This window comes from Euprymna scolopes, chromosome 7 (genome assembly GCF_053919585.1).
Source record: "Euprymna scolopes isolate OS-2025 chromosome 7, ASM5391958v1, whole genome shotgun sequence".
NCBI classification, from domain to species: domain Eukaryota; kingdom Metazoa; phylum Mollusca; class Cephalopoda; order Sepiida; family Sepiolidae; genus Euprymna; species Euprymna scolopes.
Genome location: NC_136488.1, coordinates 51,634,750 through 51,660,402, shown reverse-complemented (window position 1 = coordinate 51,660,402; position 25,653 = coordinate 51,634,750).

Sequence of the window (25,653 nt, the reverse complement as noted above, 5' to 3'; positions counted from 1 at the left end):
CCAGTGCGGTGCTATCGTGACCGAGATTAGCCTCGTGTCGAATTACTAAAAAAAATTGCTGATAAATAAGAAGTAAAAATTTAAAATAAAGACGGGTAGTTAATGTGTTTCGAAGAAAAACAACAGAAGTAAATCGTATAAGAAAAATGATGAATAATAATAAGAAAAATAACTGAAAAGGGGAAATAAAGTAAGCCAACCGTTTATTGTGTTTAAAATAGAGGCGAAGTATAAAATAAAACTGCTGGCTAATTGCAAAATGGCGTCGGTTGGGTATTAACAATAAACGTAACTTGTTATCTTATTCACATTTTTTTCCACGTCATTTCATTTATTTCGAATAGTTTGCCATAAATCTTTGCGCAGCAGAAACAACTTCTCCGCGGGTGCCGCATCTGCTTGCAATTTGGAACAACTAGCATTCAATTATTCCTGACAAATATCTCAATCTTCCCCTTCTTACGAAAAAATATGTTCTCGTTGTTTGCTTTCTTTCTTTTTGTTTTTCCTATCACTTCCACAAATATAACTCGATATTAGTCACCGTTGCCTATTAACAACTGAGCATAATATGTAGATAAATTGAAAGGCCAAAGATAGTTAATAAAATAATTAAGCTTGTATGTACTGCATATGCATAGTGCGGATATGCATCCAAACTAGTAATACAGCTTTTATAAAGACACAAGTATCCCTTCTTCCTTCTTTCCCTTTCTTATCTTCTTCCTTCTTTCCCTTTCTTATCTTCTTTCTTCAGGGCCAAGAATGAAAATAAGGATCTTGAGCTATTCCACCACATTAAACTCACTAGGAAATTACATTGCTCAGTACTTCATTTCAATTCATTCGTACACCAGTCTTCCATTTCATGATTTTTTTTACAACTAGCGGGGAAACCCGATGATGCCCGGGATTGAATGAGGATCAACAAATGTTCCACTTCCAATACTTTTATTGTCATTAAAATCAGTTAAATCGCACATATTTTAATCAAATCGAGGGACACACAGAGTGCACCGGGAGGAAGTTTCACATGTCTCCCAGCAGTGACTTAGTCCGCAATACATTGTAATCTACATTGCACTGTAGAGAACTTACTGTTGACTTTATAAAATTATATGACTTGACTTAAAATTTAAAATGCGAAAGTCAAGTATAATGGTTCGATTGTGCTCTAAACCGAAACATTCATTTCGAACGTGCCCTTATCATATCAAAACACCTACTGTTGATTTTATATGCCTGGCCTTTCTGCTTGTGCGGCGATAATGGCTTGAATTTAAGTTTAAAAGGCAATATATATATATATATATATATATATATAGAGAGAGAGAGAGAGAGAGAGAGAGAGAGAGAGAATAAGTTAAGAAGAAAAACATTACATAGTAACTTTCACAATATCAAATCAATAAATGTTACAGACAGAAGAATAAGAGCAAAACCTCTTTAGACAGTATTCCAATTATAGTACTCAAAAAACTTCAACCTGAACTAACGCCCATACTTACAAAACTGTTTAAACGTTGTCTTAAGGAGAATAGCTTCCCATCACCCTGGATAATCTCATCAGTATGTCCTGTATTTAAGAATTCAGGAGATCGCTCATCCCCCTCTCAATACAGACCAATAAGTCTCCCGTGCGTCATGAGTAAGTTGCTAGAATCTGTGTTAAATACAGAAGTAATCAACCATCTCAACAAAAATAACCTTCTTAGTGACACTCAATATGGTTTCCGTTCTGCTAGATCTACAGCAGATATGCTTACAGTTATATCTCATAGGATTAGCAAATCTCTCGACGGAGGCAACCTTTCTAGGGCAATTGCTCTTGACATATCTAAGGCCTTTGATAGGGTATGGCATAAAGGTTTACTTCACAAGATCTCTAGCTATGGTATAGCTGGAAATGTCTTCTCAGTTATTAAATCATTTCTTTCTGATAGATTCATAAGAGTAGTAGTTGAGGGGCAAAAATCAGAAGCTCACGGTATTAATGCTGGTGTCCCTCAGGGGTCCATCCTGGGCCCAACTCTTTTTCTGATCTACATTAATGATCTTCCAAATCACATCCTTACATCATTTGTAGACATTTATGCTGACGATACTACCATTTATGGTAGCACATCTAAGACAGTAAACGACCAAGTTCTCTTCGATTTTCTCTCCTCTGATCTTGAGCACGTAGTACAATAGGGAAAGGAGTGGTTGGTTACTTTTAATGCATCTTAAACCAAGCTTCTCTCTTTACATCATCAACATTCTGATCCACATCTGGCATCAATTGAAATGAATGGCTCTCGTCCTCAGGAGGCCTCAAGTTTTGACAAGCTTCTGGGCTTGACCATTACCCCTGATCTTAAATGGAACACGTACATCAAATCTGTTGCCAAGGCCACTGGAAAAATTGTGGGATCTTTCTATCGATCCGGTAGATATCTCACTGCTAATGCAATTCTCTATCTATATAAGAGCCAGGTACGTCCAGGAATGGATTACTGTTGCCACATCTGGGCAGGAGCTGCTAGAAAGGACTTGTCCTGCCTTGATAGAGTTCAAAATAGACTTCGTAGCCTCGTAGGAGATGTCCTTTTCTCCTCCCTGCAACCTCTATCTCACAGAAGAGATGTTGCGAGTTTGTCTCTGATGTATCGTTATTTTCATGAAAAGTGTTCGACTGAGCTTCAGTCTATGGTCCCCCCTCGCCTAACTTTCACAAGAAACACTCGTCTAGCTGAAAACACTATCAATAATTCCCCCCCCACTCTTTATCTGTGCCTAAACCTAAACGTAGATTCCATGAACAAAACTTCTTTCTTAGAATGGCACGCCTGTGGAATTGTCTTCCGTTTTCCTGCTTTCGGGCTGACTACAATATGGTTGTGTTCAAGTCTAACGTAAATAAGTTCTTGATGAGCTGTTCCATATAAGTTATCAAATGTACCGAATTTTCATTACTAATGATTACTATATTGTCCAATTTCTACTGTACACTCTTTAACTCTTATCCTTGAGTGGCCTCTGGGCCTTGATAATGTGGTGATGACTGTGTAAAAAAAAAAGGGCCATGGGATTTTAAGGCTAAATGCTTCTCGTCAGAAGAGAAGAAGCCAGCATAATCTGTTTCATTTTATGTTGGAGTATACGTAATTCCTGATGGATTATCTTCTAAGTTCTTTCTTTCTTTTTTTTTTTTTTTTTGGAAACTCTTCTCTTACTCCTTCCGTGCTTAGTTTTGTCCTGCTTTATTTATATTTTGCAAGTGAAACTTTTATAACTCCATTGTAAATTTTTGAAAATATTTAACATTTTTAAAAAACTTTTCGAAGTTTTTAAAATGTTGTCTTTTAACTTTTGCATATATATGTGTGTGTGTGTATATATTTGTAATCATCGGCATTTCAGTTCTGTTTCGTTGTATCACAACTCATCAGTGCCGGTAGACTAGCACCTCTTCCAAGCCGAGGATTGAACCTAGAACCATCGCGTTAACAGTCAGCAGTTCTTCCCGATCGACCCACGGGATGGGGCGCCCGCAAATTATCTCGCCAAATGTCTATTTAAACATTTGTCCATCACTTTTATATTCTCTGTGTGAGTTTAGCGAACTTACTAAAATGATGAATTTTTAAAACAGGATTAGTTTTTCTACTCAATTGTATTTCCATTCACACATCGCCATTTTCTGTATCAAAAGGTCAGCCTTAATCAATTCGAATATTTGTTACGTTGATTTTGATTTGCCAGTGTAAACTATCAAAGTACAGAAGATTATATCGTGGTTATCTTTATACGATGCCATAGATCATTATGTCTATCCATAGTCTGTTTATATACTTAGTTTTATTTATAGTACCGAATATATACACTAAGCTCATCCTTATAAACAAATATAACTGCCATTCCGAATTTAACTGCAGGATATCGAATTATTCGCTATGTTCTTTTTCCTTTTTTTTTTTTTTTCTTTTTGATCTTTTTTATAAATTAATTTCTGTCCTGTCGCCGTACAAAGTGATCCTGTTGGGAAGGTTAGTACTTTTAGGTCTGGTTTTAAATAACGAGAAGTAAAAGTGGGAATGAGTAAATCAAAACTACCACCAATTAGTTGTGGGTCGGGTTTTTTGCGAGTAAAACATATATTCACACGCACGCACGCACGCACGCACGCACACACACACACACACACACACACACACACACACAGAAAGTGAGAAACACACAAGCAAAATAAACAAAAAAAAACAAATGAATTACAATTTTACGATTTAGATCGGAATAAGGTATAGTTCTCTTCTGTCCTAGGAGAACATCCATAGAAACATTTTTCTCTTCCTTCGAAGTTTGGCGGGTTTGGCTTATTGTAATTCGCTGTACCAATGAATTCTGACGGGTCCAATCACGGTAAAATTTGCACCCGTCCGGAATACCTTGTATTTTAGGGAGTTGTATTCTCTGTGTTAAACTGACGTCATATCTAACCGGATCTGTTGTGCGGGGTATGTAAACCACCCTTGGAGTCCATTATAATATATTTTATGAACTAAAAAAAAAAAACTGAAAACCATTCGCGCAACCAGAAGCACTTAAGTCGTAACGAGTGTACGCACAAAACCAGTTGCAACGACCACCATCGAAATTGTTTCATTGTTATCAATTCGATAATGACCGCTTGAAAACATTGAGAAATATGCGTACACGATGCAATTACTGATATTATAGTGATTTTCTATCGCGCTTGATGAAGGCAAATATTTATTTTAATCGCTGGATATCGGATAATTCACGATTTTTTATCCATTATTTTATTGTCCGAGTTGTCTGTAGGGAAAAACATAAAATAAACAAAAAAAAGACATAATTTAATAACTTCAGTATTGGAATGAACTATGGTTTGGTCGGCCCTAGAATGCCACCCAACGAAAAATTACATCCTCCATAGACAGAGGAATTATCGATTTATCGTTGGTCTGATCCACTAGGTGTATCAGAAGTTGCCATTAAAAATGCCGTATATGAACTTGAATAAATTAACTTACTATCTTTCGAAGCTTATAACTACTTGAAAAATGTAATTCAACCCCTATTTTTTACAATTAAAGGAGAAAATACCAAATGTTAAATAAATGACAGGTTTTATAGCAAATTATGCACTTTTTGTTTTTTTTAATCGATTTTCTTAAAAAAGATTTAAAGAAAATCAACGAAATTTTACTTACTACGATTATAAAAAATATATATAAATTCCAAAAAATCACTTACCTATAAAAACATTCTATTCAATGTGTACTTCCATTGTTCATTGTTAAGAATTTATCCATATTTATACTTATATTCCATGTCCTCTTTAAATAAAATACTTTTTAAACAAGGATTCAAAAAAAAAACGCGCACTCAGATTTTTTTGACCGTTCAAATAAAGGGAAACAAATCTCTGATTTTTTTCGCGGTTATCTTACGTATGCTTATAAACGCCATAATTAATATCTCATTTTATTGCGTGCTGTTAACCAAAATTAGTATTTTGGGGCCTCCGTAGCTGAAAAAACAAAAAACACAGTCGTTCGATTTTTTATTCTCTTAATGAAATACACGAGTTTTTAATTAATATATTTTACTTCTACTTTATCGAGCGAATTTTTTTTAAATATCTAAAAAAACATTGAATGAAATAGAAAAAATTGTCATCAGCGTCCAGTATTTACCTGACGATATAAGCATAACATGAGCTTTCATTTAAAAAAAAAATCAACGTGTTTAAAAAAAAAAAAGGTTTTGCACTTTGAACTTTACAGGTAAATTTCCAAAAACACTTCTTTTTTTTTTGTTGTTGTTTTAAATTAGAATAATTTATTTATTGTTTTTTTTTATCTTAAATTTGTTGTTTGTTTTGTAAATTTCCAAAAACACTTCTTTTTTTTTGTTGTTTTAAATTAGAATATTTTATTTATTGTTTTTTATCTTCAATTTGTGATATATAAAACTTTGGTGAGTAAATTAATTATTTACTTTTTAATAGACATTTCAAAATAGGGGGCTGAATTAAAAAAAACGTTTGTTTAAAATATTATATTCGGTTTATTGGAAAGATCATAAAATTTCACATTGACCCTGAAAATATCGTAAAGATTGAACCAATAGAAAAATTTTGATAGATTTTTAAAGTTTAAAAATTGAAAAGAAATTCACTCGTAAAATTCAATTGATTTCATACGTAAAAAACATGACTGGTTGAACGCACGCCGGCACTTTGTAAACACTGTTTTTTAAAAAATAAAAAAATAATATTTCTATTATTTTTTAAACAACTTTAATAGTTTATTTTGGAAGTATATTCCATACAGGAAATAAACAACCCACTTTTAAGAAAAAGAAATTACGAGTTTTTTTATATTTTATTCGCAGTTAGGGATGTCAAAAATTCCCCCAAAATTCTGATACACCTACTGATCCACCCCTGCTGAGGAATTCCGACAAGTCCAATTGCTGTGAATTGTGTATCCGTCATGAGTGCCCCATATTTTGAGGAACTAGATTTCCCCATATTAAACGGGCCTCATGCTTGATCTTACCGCATGGGGATCCATGTAAACAGCCCTGGGTGTCTCATACAATATATTTTTTATGAACACAAACAGAAGCTGTAGCCACTTAAACAATCTTTCTACGCGTGTGCCGGTATAATTAGGCATGGAATTCGTCTTACCTGATTTTTACAAGTTGAAGACAGGTTTAGTCTTATTTACCATTGTCAACTCACTAAGATGAATTGTTTCTCATAAAAAAGAAATACATTCTACTGTTTCTCACGCCCACACCCACGCCGCACGATAGATGCACCTAGACGGGTGTGCACAACATCCGATGTAAGCAGGAAAGTGAATTTGTTTTATGAAGTAGAAACACAAAAGAGTAAAACAAAAATTGACACAAACACAAATTTATGCAACAATATTAGTTACGTAGCAACGTCATACTCTTAGAATTTATGATCGGCTTTTTTGGCGAAGCTTTTTGCTTTTTTGCTTTTTTGCTGCATGCGTTAATCTAATTTAAGTAATCGTTCCTTTTTTGTTGCACAAGGAAATTTCTTTACAAAAGCGAAGGTTTGCTTGCACTAAAAGACAAATATTCGGTCCTGGATATGACCTAAAACTATATCCAGTGGTGAGGCCCCAGCTTGCGGGTTTTGGGGAGCGTTAAGCCACCCTTTAATTGCCATTGCTCCCAGGTCCACTCTGACCCGGACTGGTAGTACCTGTTAGGGTCCCAACTATGGGTTAAATAGAAACCGACTTAAAAACAACAAATATATTCTATTAAAAAAAAAATTCTTCAAAATCTTTGGATTCAGCATTAAATAACCTGAAAAGGGTTGATATGCCGTAAAACAAAAACAAACAACCAGATAAATATCCGATTTGGGATAATTCTTTAAAGTTGTGGTGGTTCAAAGGTGTAAAGTTTAAATATTAATTTACTTTCCTATTTTATTTAGAGAACGAAGAATAGTTCTTATTGACCTAGCGTGCCTATCCCGCGTTAAATAACAAAGTTGAAGAGTATAACAGTTTTTTTCAATTCCCTTTCTCTCTCCCTTGCTTCTTATATATATATATATATATATATATATATATATATATATATATATATATATATATATATGGAAGTTTTTTTTACCTTTTAAACTGTATAAAAAAACTTATTTGATTTTTATATTTATTATCATTTGTTTGAAAACTATTTAGTCAGTAAGTCGTTTCATCACCTGCAATCACTGCATCAACTTGCTCTCTCGAATTCACAATAGTCCTAGCGTTAATTTAAGGGATCATCAGTTGTTTACCATGAAACGCTGTTTCGGGTATTTAAAAAATGAGGCTGCATTTTAGCAAAAATGCGTCGAATGTTATCTTATAAGTTGTCTATTGTGTCTGGTTTATCAGCGTAGACATATCTCTCCCAAAATAATAATCTAATGTGGTTAAATCGCACGAACAAAGTGGGAAGTTGACAGGTTCATTTCGTGAAATTATTCGTTCATCAAATGATAGTGTCGGTATATTGATCGTATCATTTGCAATTTGCAAACACTGCTCAGGTGTCAATCTCTTCATGATGAATTGCCAAACCAAGCTGAGCTCAGAATAATGGATAGTTTCCAATTCTGCAATTAAAGAAAATGTCAATTTAAAGTCTACCGCCTCTAAAAAACGCACTCTATAGTTTTTGAAAACGTTCTAAAAATACCGCATAATAAATAAATAAATAAATAAATAAAGTGACTTATCTCAATAAAGATAAAACCTTCCTCGTAACATTCCCATATGGGAACATTTTATAAATCAGTTTTCAAACTTTTAATATAAATCAATTTTCAAACCTTTTAATTGATGGTGCAAATTTCTTTTATGTTTATTAGTTGCACTGTTTTCCAGGATATTTCATTAAAAAAAAAAAAAGAAAAATGAAAGATTTTGTGAGCAAATAAATTATGATATGTATTATTTAAAAACCTTTAAAGATTATCCGGATTACTGTTCTCATCTTGAGTGTTATTATCACATTTCGAAACGCAAGGACCCATGACGTAACAGATAAAGTACAAGGTGAAATTCATTTCTAAGTGACACTTTTATGAAGGTTGAAAGTCCAATTCTTAGTGTGATCATGGCTGACAGAACGAGAGCATGTTATCCTATAGATTGCATCTTGTCGAACTCGTAGTCTTTAGCATTGAATTTTGAATGAAACCATTTATGGAATCCACAGACCGTGGTGACGTAACGGATATAAATGCTAAGTATTAATAAGTTCTAAATGACAGTTATCTGGAGGTTGAAAGTTCCACTTGTGGGCGTAACTAAAAACATAATTATCCGGTCATGGCTAACAGAACGAGAACAAGCTTGCTTCATGGATTTAATAAAGGCTCTCGTTTAAAAGTCCACATATATTTCTAAGTGCGACCGAACGATTCCCGAGTTCGACAAGATGCATCTAAAAAAGATCGGAAGCTACATCGGCCGAAATGATGTGATATTAAACCTCAACATGAGAACAGTAGTCTGACTAATCGAAATAATACAAATTACCAATCCTCATCTAAAAAACTCCGAAACAAATAGGCCACGATACAATTGTATACGTTCACAAATGGGAATGTTGCCAGATAGAAATATGAATAGAAAGTAAAATACTTTCCTTCCTTGTTTATTACTTATTCTTCAGGTTTGCCTTGGGATTGGTGAAATGTTTTTCTAACAATAGAAACCGCAAATATGTTGCGTGGGTGACAGGAAATGGCCGCCTCATGCTGATCTGCAATTGCTTTCGTATCTCGAACGGAAAGAAGCAAAAATTAAATCGTCATCTCATGAGAATATATCAGAATGTAAATAAAAATATTTACGATGATTTATTTACATTTTTTAACACATCAATATAAATCGTAGAAATAAAATAGCAAATATGATATTGTCTTATTATCATATCAACAAAGAGACAAAAAGGCAACAAACATAATTTTTGTTTTGTTTCTTTTTCTACAAATGTTTTCTATCTTATATTTCTCTTAATCTGTTGTCTGTCCGTTCCAATTTTTCTTGAAAATTGCTGGGCCGATCTGGGTGAAACTTTGCAATGGTCTTTGCTCTGATAAAGTGCAGCGAACTAAGTACTTTGGTGCTCGTTTGATGCACAGTTAGAGATTAATAGGGAGTTTTATTGCAAAATTAGCACATTTAACCATATTCAACAATCAATTTGACATTAAATCAATGGACTGTTACCTTTGTCCGTATTTTTTTTTAATGAGCTATAAAATCTAATAGTAACGTTCGTTCTTTGTTTTTATTTATTCTTACATTTTATAATGAATTTATTATATAATGACAGGCACACGGTATTGCCGAGGAATAAATATGGATGAAATTTTAAAAAAGATTAATAATTAATTGATATAGCTGTGTGGCAAATATTTAAACTATACTCATTTCAAAATGAATTGTCCGTGAATCGAATAAAACAGGACAATATGATTCTGTCGTTCTATCTACTTAAACAGTTTTTTTTTTCATTACCATTTAACATATATCATTGTTACAATTAAATTCAATACATCTAAAACGTTGATTTCTTTTAATTTATTTAAAGAATAGTTAAAGAATAGTTAAAGAATAGTTATGTAAAAAACATTTTTAAATAATTATTTATGTGATTAGAAAACAAGGGTTTTTTTTAATAATAAATACATGAAAAGGTTTGTTTCATTTATTTAAAAACAGTCGAGGATTATCGTTTTGTGTTAGGAAGAAAAAAATATTAATCAAAAATATTCAACTTGTAGTAATGTTTAAAGATTCTTGTCAGAGAAGAACGCAAAAAAAGAAAATTCGGGATAAACATTAAAAATGCTTTTATTTTTTACATTTTTTACAAATATTATTAATGTGTATTATTATTTATACGTACTATTAAGTGAGGAATAAATTTGAGTCAACATTCTAATTTCGTTTTTAGATGAACACGACACACAGCAAAATGCGGTGGTCATTTTTTAATTAGCTTATTCACATAATATTGCCATATTTCAAGCGTGATTTTCACAATTTCATATGCATAATACTAAATAGATTTTAAATCGAAATGATTCCACATTTAGTAATATGTAACAAAAACAACAACATAAAACTAGTTTTAATGCCTGTACAGCATTTCTTTTTGTATTCTTCTCTTCCTGCCAAATTTAAATATTACCAAAATTGTCGCAACTTTTAATAAATAAAAAGACTATTAATTTAAAAATAATTTTGCCAATTACATTTTATTGGAGAAGAAATAGCAACTATTCGCTTTATACTATTAACCCTGACATACATTTATTATATCAAGAAAATATCAATATTCAATACATTGTTGTTTTTAATATTCACTTTTTTTATTTTAATTATTCTGTAATGTATCATCATCAGATTGTTATTCGTTATAATATTATACTCATACTACATTTATTCATAATTTTTTCTACCAAAGAAAATGTGTTTTACTTTTTTTTCTGCGGAAGATTTTTTTATTTGCGTACGGCTGTGTTGAAAATGTTGAGGGACCCTATATATGCTAAAATAGTGCCGACCAACTGATAATAAGTTACGTATCGTGTTGCTACTTTCTAAAAAATCAAAAAGAACAGATTATTTCTGTTTGTCTAAGACGTTTTTACGCTATTCCAAGATCCCCGAGTTTCTAATTAGTCTTTCTCTTCTTCTCCGAAACAGACAATGAAAATGAAAAAACAAGTCCAATCACGTTCAATAATGCTGATGTGGTAATTTTTTTTAAAAATGAAGTATATTTGCATTCGTCACAACTATTTTTAATTATAATTTAATTAATGAAAATCTTTATATAATTTTTTTATACTTACTGGTACTGATATTTAGCATACTCTCGTTGGATAGCCCAAGTTAAGCAACGTTTAGCTTGGTGAGTAATAGATGAGTGGGCATTTGAGAATATCGGGCGCTGTATGTATGGAAACCATCGATACCTCCTACAAAAACTACAAAACCTGTAAAACCTTTACATTGTCGTCTCTTCTGCAGGGAGATATACAAGCTAGTGTGGACCGCTTGCGAATCTGATATTCCCATGAAACTTCCCATTCGGAGGAAGTCTGTTCAACCCGTCTAGTGTGAGTGATGTTTCGCTTCGGATATTTACTTATTGAATATAAGTATAGCTTAAACAACACGAAAATTACGCCGCCTGCCTCAAACAATTATGGCGAAAGCTTGTTGACCAAACGAATATTTTTGATCGTGGAAAAGCTAAAAATAACGAAATCGATTGAACGCCGTTATTGTAATTGATGTATCAAATACCCTACGAACAAAACTGGTCATGCTCAATAGAATTGTGACAATTTTATCTTCTGTTTCCTTGACTACCGACAACGGTAATAATTCAAAGAGGCGGAACGGCCATTCGTTTATCTATTCTACCCACTTCTTTCCCCCATCTTCAAGTCGTCGCTTTATTTCCGGCCGATGAAAACAATTCACGTGTTCATCTCTTATTGGCCCGACATGCTTTTATATGGACTACAGATGTCAGATGATTCCACGCTGATATGCAGGAAGTCCAACTCATTACTCCACACAACAGATTTGTCGGTCTGTCAGTTCCCCGTTATTACACGGAAAGATAGATACCTCAAGGATAGAACAGCAGATGCACACACACACGCACGCGCGCGCACACACACACGCACGCATATATCTCTATCTCTACTCTTAGATAAAAGGACTTTGTGCGCGTTTGTGTGTGTGTGTGTGTGTGTGTGTGTGTGTGTGTGTGTGTGTGTTCCGTGTAGCTCATAAACGGCTGGGCCGATTTTTATATTTCACACAAATGTACTTTATGTATCTGGCAGTGTTTTTAGGTAGGTTTTGTATCAGAGTGTCTTCGATATGTATCGATAATCAATGATCGAAAAAATCCGATGAAAAGAAACAGGAAATTTCGACCAAAGTTAACACCTTATACAGTCTAACATCACAAGTGTCTTTGAGAAGTTTAATGGCCACACAAGCAGAAAAGTCATGTATATAAAATTAAGAGTAAGTTATTTGATGTGATAGGGGCGCGTTCGAAATGAGTGTTTCTGGTTAGAATACAACTGAACCATGATACTTGACTTTTGCATTTTAAAACTTTAATTCAAGCCATTATATATAAAATAATTTTATAAAAAAATTAACAGTATGTTCTCTACAGTGCGATGTAGACTACAATGTACTGTGGATTATGTCACTGCGAGGAGGCATTTGAAGCCTCCTCCTCCTCCTCCTCCTTCTCCTCCTCCTCCTCGTGCATTGCGATGTGTCACCCTTTACAGGAGGCAATTGATTTTATTGAAAAATGGTCGATTTCGCCGAATTTGATAATAATAGCAATATGAGAGTTGATTCTCATTCAATCTCGAGCAGCGTCGTGTCTCCCTGCTAGTAATATTATAAAACTTTTCATGACAAGTGCTCGACTGAACTCCATTCTATGGTTTCCCCTTTGTCAAACTTTCATAAAACACTCGACCAGCTACAACCACTACGAACGATTTCCCGCACTCTCTATCTGTGCCTAAATGTAAACACAGATTCCATGAACAAAGCTTCTTTCCCAGAAATGCCCGCTTGTAGAACTGTTTTGCCGGCCTGTTTTCGGTTGAATACAACACGGTAACCTTTAAATCCAATGTAAACAAATTCTTGTTGAGCCGTCGCCATAAATAATCAAATTCTTCCCAACTTACGCCATTAATGATTACTACAATATCACCTTACATTCATTGACCCTTATCCTCGAGTGGCTTTCGAGCCTTGATGAGTGGTGACTTTCGACTAAAAAAACCATACCAACTACAAGTAAGTCACATTTGCATTTCATTCTAATATATTCTATCAACGAATGAAATGAAAATGTTACTTGCCGTAAATATCTATATTTCACTTAGTCGGTTAGTCAGTCAGCTTGTTCCAAATTATCTCGGAAACTACTGGAGCGATCTGGCTTAAATATTGTGTGGACCTTTGGTTATGATAGGGTGCAGCAGATGAAGTATTATAGTATGCGTTTGATGCATTAATAGGAATTAGTATTTAATGCAAAAATGGGCAAAATTGTAACCATATTCAAGCATTAATTTGGAATAAAGCATAAATTCTAATATAAACGGCTATAAATTTTGCCCTTTATACTAATACGAAGCTCTACTCGTGCATTAAGCAATACTGACGTAAATACTGAAAAATAATATATATATATATATATATATATATATATATATATATATATATATATATTTAATGCCAATAAAAAAGTCTTGTTGCGCAACCCCTCACTTGGGATGACCACTATAAATAGTGGTCATCTTACTAGCAATGCGTATTCTCGTGAATAAACATTGTTTTAAATATTTGGCTTTCAATCTTCGTGGAAAACATTGAATAATTCGACCCACTGTCTTTCCAAGCTTATAAATACTCGAAAAATGTAATTCAAACCTTTTTTTTTTTTTTCAATTAAAGGAGCAAGGACCAAGGTTTTATTTTAAAAAAAAAACAAAAAAAAAACGTGATTTAAAAAAAAAGGTTTTAAACTTCGAATTCTACAGGTAAATTTCTAAAAAAAAAATTCTTTCTTTTTGTTTTAAATTTGAATATATTATTTATCGATCTTTTATCTTCAATTTGTGATATATAAACTTTGGTGAGTAAATTAATTATTTACTTTTTAATAGACATTTCAAAATGGGGGGCGTGAATTAATTCGACCTCCTGTCTTTCCAAGCTTATAACTACTCGAAAAATGTAATTCAAAGCCTAATTTCTTTTTCAATTAAAGGAGCAAGGACCAAGGTTTCATTAAAAAAATACAAACAACGTGGTTTAAAAAAAAAGGTTTTAAACTTCGGACTTTACAGGTAAATTTCCAAAAAAAAATATTCTTTTTTTGTTTGTTTTAAATTAGGATATATTATTTATTGATCTTTTATCTTCAATTTGTGATATATAAAACTTTGGTACATAAATTAATTATTTACTTTTTGATAGACATTTCAAAATAGGGGGCGTGAATTAAAAAAGAACGTTTGTCTAACATATTATATCTGGTTTATTGGAAAGAGCATAAAATTTCGCATTGACCCTGAAAATATCGTAAAAATAGAAAATACACAAATTTTGATAGATTTTTAAAGTTTAAAAATTGAAAAATACTGAACTCGTAAAACTCAATTAATTTCATTACTGTTTTTTAAATAAAAAATTAAAAAAAATAATATTTCTATTACTTTTTATATAACTTTAATATTTTATTTTGGAAGTATAATCCATAAAGAAAATAAACAACCCACTTTTAAAGGAGAAATTACGAGTTTTTTTTTTTATATTTTATTCGCAGTTTTCTGTTAGGGGTGTCAAAAATTCCCAAAAAATTCTGATACACCTATGCCTACACACACCACCTGTGTATTTTTTCGTATAGGATCGGTGGTCTTCGATGTTTCTAGTAAATAGTTCAGTTAAGGGATACAGGAAGAAACGAAGCCTATTGTTTGTTTTTTATCTTGATTGATGCAGCCGTTGTCCATTTTTATTGCCTTCTACCATCGTATAGCTGTGAGTTTCGCGTTGTTTTTTTTTGGGGGGAGGGGTCACAACCGAGCCTCGAGACTACAATATTTTTTAGGCTGAAGCTTTTTTTCTTTTTAATATAATTCTTTTAGTGTATAACTGGGATCAGAAAAATGGAACAGAAGTTAAATCTTTAAAATACCGCTCGACACTATTTCCAAACACATGAACTCTATTTAGTTTTACATTTGTAAAATCTTATATACGTGTTTGTATACGATTCATTCCTAAACTAACCGATCATTGTATTTTTTGAATGGGCGTAAGATATGATAATGTGAGCTGTATTAAGTTCAGTTAAGATTTATGCAAACGGGATTAAAAGATGTGGAAGTGACGTTTGTGAAATGTTAACAATAAATATTAAGCATCAAATAAAAACCTCTTCGTAAATTTTTGCTTCTTTGGAGTATTTAAAATGTTTTTATGGAAATAATAAGCGCGCATCTTTGCATTCAAGAATTCAAATATTAATTAAGTAATTAGAAACTAATAAAACAAACTTTACTGAATTTCATTTACTTAAACCGTAAATTTAAGATATTTTTTATATTTATATTATATTTTTATCTCAATTGGAATAAGAATGGTAGACATAATGTTAAGTATGATTATATTTTAATTTAAATCTCTGTAAAAGGATATAAAATTGTAAAATACTGCTACCACCGTGCTGTGACGAATATTTGTCTAATTATTTTATAAAACAATTCTTTCTTTTTTTTTTGTATTTTTTACAAAGAAAAACTCGTTTTATATAATTCAATAACAAAAGCCATTGCTGTTGTTCTTTGAGCACAAGAGACTTTTTTCAACATAGTTTTGTTTATATGACATGTTTATATTTGTTTATATGACATGTTTATATTTGTTTATATGGCATGTTTATATTTGTTTATATGACATGTTTATATTTGTTTATATGACATGTTTATATTTGTTTATATGACATGTTTATATTTGTTTATATGGCATGTTTATATTTGTTTATACGGCATGTTTATATTTGTTTATATGACATGTTTATATTTGTTTATATGACATGTTTATATTTGTTTATATGGCATGTTTATATTTGTTTATATGACATGTTTATATTTGTTTATATGACATGCTTATATTTGTTTATATGACATGCTTATATTTGTTTATATGACATGTTTATATTTGTTTATATGACATGTTTATATTTGTTTATATGACATGTTTATATTTGTTTATATTACATGTTTATATTTATTTATATGACATATTTATATTTGTTTATATGACATGTTTATATTTGTTTATATGACATGTTTAAATGTTTTTATATGACATGTTTAAATGTTTTTATATGACATGTTTATATTTGTTTATATGACATGTTTTTTATTTGTTTATATGACATGTTTATATTTGTTTATATGACATGTTTATATTTGTTTATATGATATGTTTATATTTGTTTATATGACATGTTTTTATTTGTTTATATGGCATGTTTTTATTTGTTTATATGGCGCGTTTTTCTACTGTGAGCAAACAAGTCAAATGGACTTTTAAGTAAATTAGTAAATTTTTTCAACATAGTTTTGTTTATATGACATGTTTGTATTTGTTTATATGACATGTTTATATTTGTTTATATGACATCTTTATATTTGTTTATATGACATGTTTATATTTGTTTATATGACATATTTATATTTGTTTATATGACATGTTTATATTTGTTTATATGACATGTTTATATTTGTTTATATGACATGTTTATATTTGTTTATATGACATATTTATATTTGTTTATATGACATGTTTATATTTGTTTATATGACATGTTTATATTTGTTTATATGACATGTTTATATTTGTTTATATGACATATTTATATTTGTTTATATGACATGTTTATATTTGTTTATATGGCATGTTTATATTTGTTTATATGACATGTTTATATTTGTTTATATGACATGTTTATATTTGTTTATATGACATATTTATATTTGTTTATATGACATGTTTATATTTGTTTATATGACATGTTTATATTTGTTTATATGACATGTTTATATTTGTTTATATGACATGTTTATATTTGTTTATATGACATGTTTATATTTGTTTATATGGCATGTTTATATTTGTTTATATGACATGTTTATATTTGTTTATATGACATATTTATATTTGTTTATATGGCATGTTTATATTTGTTTATATGACATGTTTATATTTGTTTATATGGCATGTTTATATTTGTTTATATGACATGTTTATATTTGTTTATATGACATATTTATATTTGTTTATATGGCATGTTTATATTTGTTTATATGACATGTTTATATTTGTTTATATGGCATGTTTATATTTGTTTATATAACATGCTTTTATTTGTTTATATGGCATGTTTTTATTTGTTTATATGGCACGTTTTTCTACTGTGGGCAAACAAGTCAAATGGACTTTTAAGTAAATTAGACATTTATTTGCTAACCAAAAATACAACTTAAGATTAACAAACAAGTGTGTGCATTTTGAGACAAAGTGTAAAATGAAAACGACCATATTGCACCAGGAAACTTTTATACGAGACCTGGCCATGTTGATTATTAACTCATCACGTTTAGTCGAACAATAATAATAAGTTTACTGAATTATATTACTCGACTTTTTTTGTAAAAAAATGGTTTTATACAGTCATTTTTTTTTAGATAATGCTTGGTATCATTTTGCAAAAAAAAAGAACATTCAAATCAATATCAATCGAACTCATAAAAAGATGGATGATTCGATAGTAGAAACAATTTCATAAGTATTCAATACATGTTTCTATCAAAACATTTTCTCACTGATTAATATCACAAAAGATAAATAGTCCGCTTTATCGTTTTGTTTTATAGTATACTAGCGAGGGGTACCCGGCGTTTCCCGGGTGTTTGGAAGTGTGTGTGGTTTTGGGAAAATAAAAAGAAAAATCGTTGGTTGTTAAAAAAAAACGAAGCCTTGACGCGCAGTTGGAAAATTTTAAAGTGTGAATAAAAAACAGGTGCCCGTTTTTGACGAGTTATTGACGTGAACTTTGAGTGCGGGACAGTGTTTTATTAAACACGAGTCTGTTTTTTTAATACGAAGAAGCTTAATGCACATGCGGCGATGATACGCGATTGCTATTCAGCAGTTAACATTTTCTGCGGGACAGTTTTTAATGAGGTCAATAAACCGGTTTGTTTGTTTTTAACTAACTTTGGAAAAAAACAGCTCCCTGTTTATTAGGGAGAATTCTTGTCTCGAAATGAAAGCAGCCGTCTGATATGACGAAGTCGACATTGACCAAACGTTACATAGCTTTCTAGAGACCACTGGTCGTGGGCCAGTAGGTATTTATTTGCTCCCCCACCCAGCAAATTAGGCACAAGACCGGTTTTTAATGTGAGGAGTGAAGGGAGGGGGAAGGGAAAAAGGGGACCAGCTCCCGAGAGGTGGGAAATGGGAGCTGGTTAAAGGTCAGGCATGTGGGGTTGCCCCCACATCTGGTCTTTGCTAGTCATAGCTGGTCTTTGCTAGTCATAGCTTGCAGCATCTGTCGGGACAGATGGTATTTATTTGCTCCCCCACCGAGCAAATTAGGCACAAGGCCAATTTTTAATGTGAGGAGTGAAGGGAAGGGGAAGGGAAAAAGGGGACCAGCTCCCGAGAGGTGGGAAATGGGAGCTGGTTAATGGTTGCCCCCACATCTGGTCTTTGCTAGTCATAGCTTGCAGTATCTGCCGGAACAGATACTACACTTTGATCTTGTCACCCGGGCCCCGGAGGGCGCGCAGACAAGTGAGTGGCCGTGGACCAGTATTTCGAATCGAGTTTCGCTCTCTTTTTTTCTTTTTTTTTTTTTTATATATATACCTAAAAACGAATGCAACACGTACAGATCCGAAGATGTCGAATAATTAACATTTAAAAATCAGGCAAATTAAATAGAGAGGCGACCACCGTTGTTAAGTCGTAGATATTATCATTTAAACGTGATATGAAAAGTTTTAAAAATGAGCGACGGCCTCGAGAATCCGCCGGAAAAAAAGCCCTTTGAAGACATACACAAAAGGCGAACACACATACACACATACATTTTCGCTTTTATATATATATATAGATGTTGCCGGCCATTTTGCGTGCGGTTTAATACATTTACCGGTATAAAGCGAGCCCACCTAATACTTAGCTAGAAATACAGCAAATGCCACCACATTTAAATTAATCCCCGACACAAAGTAAGATAAAACGTATATTTTCAAGTATTTCATATAAAACACATAACATTTTGTTGACTTTAAAATTTAAAAGGATTTTACAAGACATCGGCCAAAGGTCGAACAAAATAACACTTTCAAAATTTAACTTATGTTCTATTCGTTGCAAATTTAAGTTTATTCCAGAGGAAAAACGTGGAACACATTTTCTTTCATGAAAATCGTTGTACAAATATAAATACGCGTAACCGCTACCATTCATATATTTATACTAACGTTTTCCATATTTGTACTAGTGTTGTTAGACTGTTCAGTAGCAGTCAATATATACATGCAGACAAATAAAAGTGAAAATAAAAGTGAAAGAGAGAGGGAGAGAAGGGGGAGGGTTGAAATAACCGGAAGTGGTATGAGAACAGACGTGGAGAAAAGGAAACAATTCACGTTTGGTATATATGAAGGTGCCAAAGCAGGTTCCCGTTTCAAAGAGAGAGAGGGGGAGTAAAGGTGAATGAAAGAAAGAGAGGGAGTGCATTAGTTAAAGGAGAAACAATTAGACCGCGTGATAAATTAAATATTCGTGTGTTCTGAGAATATCTAGGCAACGTATTTTTCTTTATGTAACGATTAAATCTATTTTCGTAAGTGTGTGTTATACAGTAGTTGCCATAGAGAGAGAGAGAGAGAGAGATAATTAGAGAGAGTAATGTATAAAATATTTGCGTGTTTTGCAGTTTACTTTAGCAATTAAATTAAACTCTCAGTCAAATCCCCATTCCAAAATGAAATACTACTTTTATAGGTGATTACGTGTGAAACCCTTAAAATAACTTGAAGGAAAGAAAAGCAGTTATTTTAGCATTTAGAGTGGACGATCACGTTCTGATATAAATTTGTAAAATAGTCTGTAATTCTTTTTGGGGACGCCAGCACGCCAGGGCGCTCACAGTTGAGGGTGAGGCTATTCTTTTGTAAATAGGGGCTAATCTCGGTCAAAACTGGAAAAAAATTTATGTTAGTTTGACCGATTCTTGTAGCAAGCCAGCGTGAAAAGTCTTTAAAGAAGTAAGAACTATAAAACTTTATTGCTGTTATATCCACTCTCTTCCTCTATTCGTTTGACTGTTCATCATAATTTATAATCTTAACAAAGCGATTATCACAAAATCAACAGTAGGCTCTTTGATATGATAGGGGCGCATCTAGAATGAATGTTTGTTTTGAGTACAATTGAACTATGATACTTGACTTTTGCGTTTTAAGCTTTAATTCAAGCATTATATAAAAAATAATTTTATAAAATCAACATTAGGTTTTCTACTTTCCAATGTAGACTACAATGTATTGTGGACTAAGTCACCCCATTAAGACATGTGGAGCTTTCTCCCGGTGAGTCTCCAACTAGAGCATGCAATCAATCGATTTGATTGAAAAATGAACGATTTCACAGATTTCAATGAAAATAAAAATATGGGATTGTGAAACATTCGTTGATCATCAATCAATCCCGGGCAACGTCGGGTCACTCTGCTAGTAATAGCTAATTTTCTTTCACAAACAAAACAGTTATAATTGCGAATTGGGGAAAACATAGACAAACATAAACAAAACAAAAGCAATGATAATTTCATAAATATTGGCAAACCAGAACAGTAACCTATTGAAAGTTAGCAGCAAACGGTGCTTGGTCAAGTCCTCTTCCTGATATTAAACTTCATCAGTAATATAACTTCCGGCGAGAGTTTCAATTTCCCAAGTTTATTTATTTATTAAATTGTGAGATGAAAGTACTGAATAGTTTACAAAGAACCATCCTCTTCATATTAAGGGTGTCTTTCTAAATAATAATGTTATTATTTCAGCACAGTCAGTAACTTTTATTGGATGGATTTCTACGAGTAATTTGTTTTATTATTTATTTTTAAATCATTACCGAGACTCGAAAGATATGAACCTATTGAGGCGGTCATTTTTTTTTCTTATTTTCACGTAACGCTCGATGCTGCTTGTTTTTCGAACCGAATAAACGCTTTAAAGTCTATTGTAAAACAAACCCAACATTTCGTATTAAAAAAACTGTTTTAATTAATTCTTTATAAATGTAAATTTTTCCAATTTTTCGTATAATAACATTCTTTTTAATAAGTAAACGTCGTTTTGATGGAACAATAATTAAACATAGTGGTCGCCAGCGATTAAATCTTTGAATTAAGTTTCCATTTTCCAGACTAAAAACATAAATTGAATTTAGGAAAATATGGTAGCGGTAAATTTTTTTTTCAGTTATTATACATAAATATATATAATAAAATAATTATTTAATAAAAAAAAAACGTTATAATAATTTTTCCGTGCTTCTACAGAATTTGAACCTAACTAAACCGACTTTTTCCAAACTAGAAGAGGATAGACAGAAGGACTGCAAAAGTAATGATTGGAAATCCTTTACGACTGTGGCAATTGCTCTTCGAAGCATATTTGATGAAGAAAACATCAAATATATCCCATTCCTAGGTGTAGCATTGACACTCCAGGCCTAATTTAATTTATTTTTATTAGTTTTTATGGTAAGCAAAATGAATATTTTAGAGTACACTTGCTTATTCAATATCACAGATTTTAAAAAGACTTTTGCGCCAATTTGATAAACGGCCATATGGTGTCTATGAGAGAGTTCACACTTTAATATCAAAAGATTTAAAATGCTTGGGCATTTCTTTCTGTGGCTGCTTGGCCTTGGTGTTATCTGATCACCACATCCTCAAAAACATTTCATGTTTCCTTATATTTTGTTTGATTTTTGACACAAGCGAAAAATATAGATGAAAATCTCACAAGTTTATCAAAATATCAAATATAAAAATATAAATTAATGATAGAAATTATGTGCAGATTTCCGAGTTCGACAGAAAGATTTTTTGAGTTAGATAAGTTGCATCTAAAGAAGGTCAAAGATTACATCAACCGAAATGTTCTGAGATTATCATCGAAAATGAGAACAGTAGTTCGAATAATCCTAATAATACAAATTATCAATCCTTATCTAAAAGAATTTCGAAACATTTTCTTTTAACCACTAATCTCTCTAACCCTAACACTCTCTAATCTCTTTTTCTCTGTCTTTCCTCTCAATTTACCTTTCTTTTGTATTGTTTACACCTTACCCTGAACACACACACACACACACACACACACACACACACACAGCTGTCCTTTCAATAATAAATTGTTTACTCCCCCTTTCTCTTACCTTCTTTTATCTTTTTTCTGGGTCGTTTTTTCCTCCGTACCAATCCCTTCTTTCGTCCATTCTATATTCTTTCAGCAGGGAACAGCGCTTCCATCACACTCCAACCTTTGTTGTTTCTGCTTTATTTATTTCACCCCATTGTCTCTTGCGATTGTATCCACCCGAAGCATGAGAATATTCTTTGGAACGCTTTGCTGCCGATGATAAGCAAATGCCGTAGTAAATATCAATCAAATCAAATCAAATAATATAAAAAAGAAATAAAAAGTATATGTAAAAAAAGAGAGTCTACTTCATTTTTAGTTTTCTGTGCGTTCAGTTATTTATTTGTTTGTTTGGTTGGTTATTTGTTTGTCTTATGGACCAGGAAAAGGTTGAAAATGCCTGATAATGTTTTACCCTAGTTTTGAAAGTTAAAACCTGTGTCCGGATGGGACCACCCAGGTGTGCAAGTACTTCCACCAACACCATCCCACATACACGCACCAGCTGTGCCTTCTTAGTTAACATCTAACGTTTGAACAAAACGAGGAAATAATGACGAAGACCATCAGTATATCAAAGGGAATGTGAGAAAGTGTTCAACAGAAAGAAAAACTTAAAGCATATCTAATATATAAAGTTACCTTGTTGCTTTCACATAGCCATCCGTTCAACTCATCGATATTTGATTCGAACTTGCCTATTTTGGGTTATTGCAGTTTTTTTTTTTTTTTTGTTCTTGTTATTGTTAATTCCACTATGATATTGGCACGCATATAATTTATTTCACTTCGTTTTTATTTCTGAAAATATTTATTCTGGCATAAAATACTGTTTGCGCGAAGACATATTGCTTTACTTATCGAAACAGAGCCGTAGGCTTATACGTCCTTAATAAAATAAATAATAACATTCCTATATTTCTCTATATATTTCTACAAATAAAGTAGAAATCGATGGTTAGGTTTACTTTCAGCAGCCTTATAACTCTCACTTCCCTTTTTTGTCATTTAGTCCTCACATTCTATAAGTGATGTTTCTTACAAACGTGAAATTATTGTTGTTTTCTGTGTCAAAATCTGCCATTTTTTATCCTTTCATCAATATGCTTTATGCTTTTTCTGGAGAGATTTACATAAAATGAATTAACCTATTTATTTTTTGCACTTAATTGTTTCTCATAATACTAGGTAGGATATTTTCCTTCTAATCTCTGCTTACGCATGTGTTTATATAACATGTCACAAAAACAGTTTGATAATGCAATAAAACAAGAAATAAACAGAGAAATTGAGAGAAAAAATAAGGTACAACATTTGACACCATGCTTGTAAACAAACTAAACATTTAACTACTTAATTCTTAAATTAATGTATTTAAACAACTACTGGTTAAAAGTTTGACACCAGATTAAGTTACAGCAAGGCATGAACAGAAATAGAACAAGGTGAAAAGCATCTCGCTGGTCAACCTAATTATTTACGTGTACTTTAATAAATTACCCAATACAATTATAACAGTACGGGGAGTTGTTCTTCAATCTTCACTGTTAATCACGGAGACAGCCTGTACAGTATACATTTTAAACACACACACCACCATCCATTCACAAAACTGTAAATCCAACCGCTGGTTATTCAGATGCAATGAAAAGAGAAAGATCTGAACTGACAATTTGTCACGTCACACTTGTGGCTTCCTCTCTGCGACGTAATTTTCAGGAAAATTTATAATGGAAGTTTCTACTCTACTTATGCAAGCCTTATCGTGAAACTGTTCTAATTAATCTTCTTTGTGCGCATCCACAATTAAATATTATTATGGAATATTTAGTACATAGAATAGTCGTTAAGCATGAAAACAGATGAATAAAATAAATAATGATTATCGTACGGACACATCTCTAAAGGCAACCTCTATTTCGGTCGTTTCATACAACCTTAAGTTTTGGTGTAAAAGCTGAAAGACTTTTATACGGTTGCCTTTAGAGATATGTCGATATTCTTATTTCCACTGGCCTATTTTATTATTATCCACTATTAGATATATTAATTATTCCATTTGGTTAGTAATTTAATTTCATGTTTCGAACTCACTTTAGTATGTTAAACACTGAACATTTGAGTTTTCATTATTGCCGATAAAAAAAGCCAGAATGTTCCATATTTACACATTGTTCGATTTAATTAAATTCCACAAAAGAAAATTTAAAAGTCCACGTTATTATTCTGATAGGTGCGCGAATATATCTGACGTTTGATAATTTCGTGGGAATGTGTTGTGAACAGCTGGTATAACTAAATTAAAATAGATTATATATACAGACTGAATTACACTCACAAACACACACAAACACATACGCATACGCACACACAATATATATGTATATGAGAGCGATATAAGCCTCGTAAATCTTTTTATAGTATTTTCTTTTTTTAGCCTTTTTCTTTTTTACAAGGGAATCAGCATTTATCAAGGCCCAATGGGCATACGAGGATAAGGTTAAGCAATGTAAGGCGGTAGTGCAATTATCGCAAGTCGTGTAGATTGGGTAGAATCTATTACAAAAGGGGAAAGGTTTGTGTTTTGTGAAATTTTTCAATCCTCTCATAATATTCATTATCATTTAAGTATCAATTTGTTGATCCCATTGACATTTATCCTCGAATAGTTTCTGGTCTGATATTGTCACTCATTAGTAACGTTTAAATAGATAGGCAGGCAAACATCTAGCCAGACAGTCAGCCAAACAGACAGACAGATAGATAGATAGATAGATAGATAGATAGATAGACATACATACATACAGAAGATAGATAGATAAACAAACAGAAAGATAGACAGACAGATATATATATATATATATATATATATATATATATATAGATAGATAGATAGATAGATAGATAGATAGATTAGTACATTGATTTTGATTATATTTGCTTGTTTGCATATGTTGATACGATTTTGCTGTCAATTAGTTTTTATTTGTCATTTC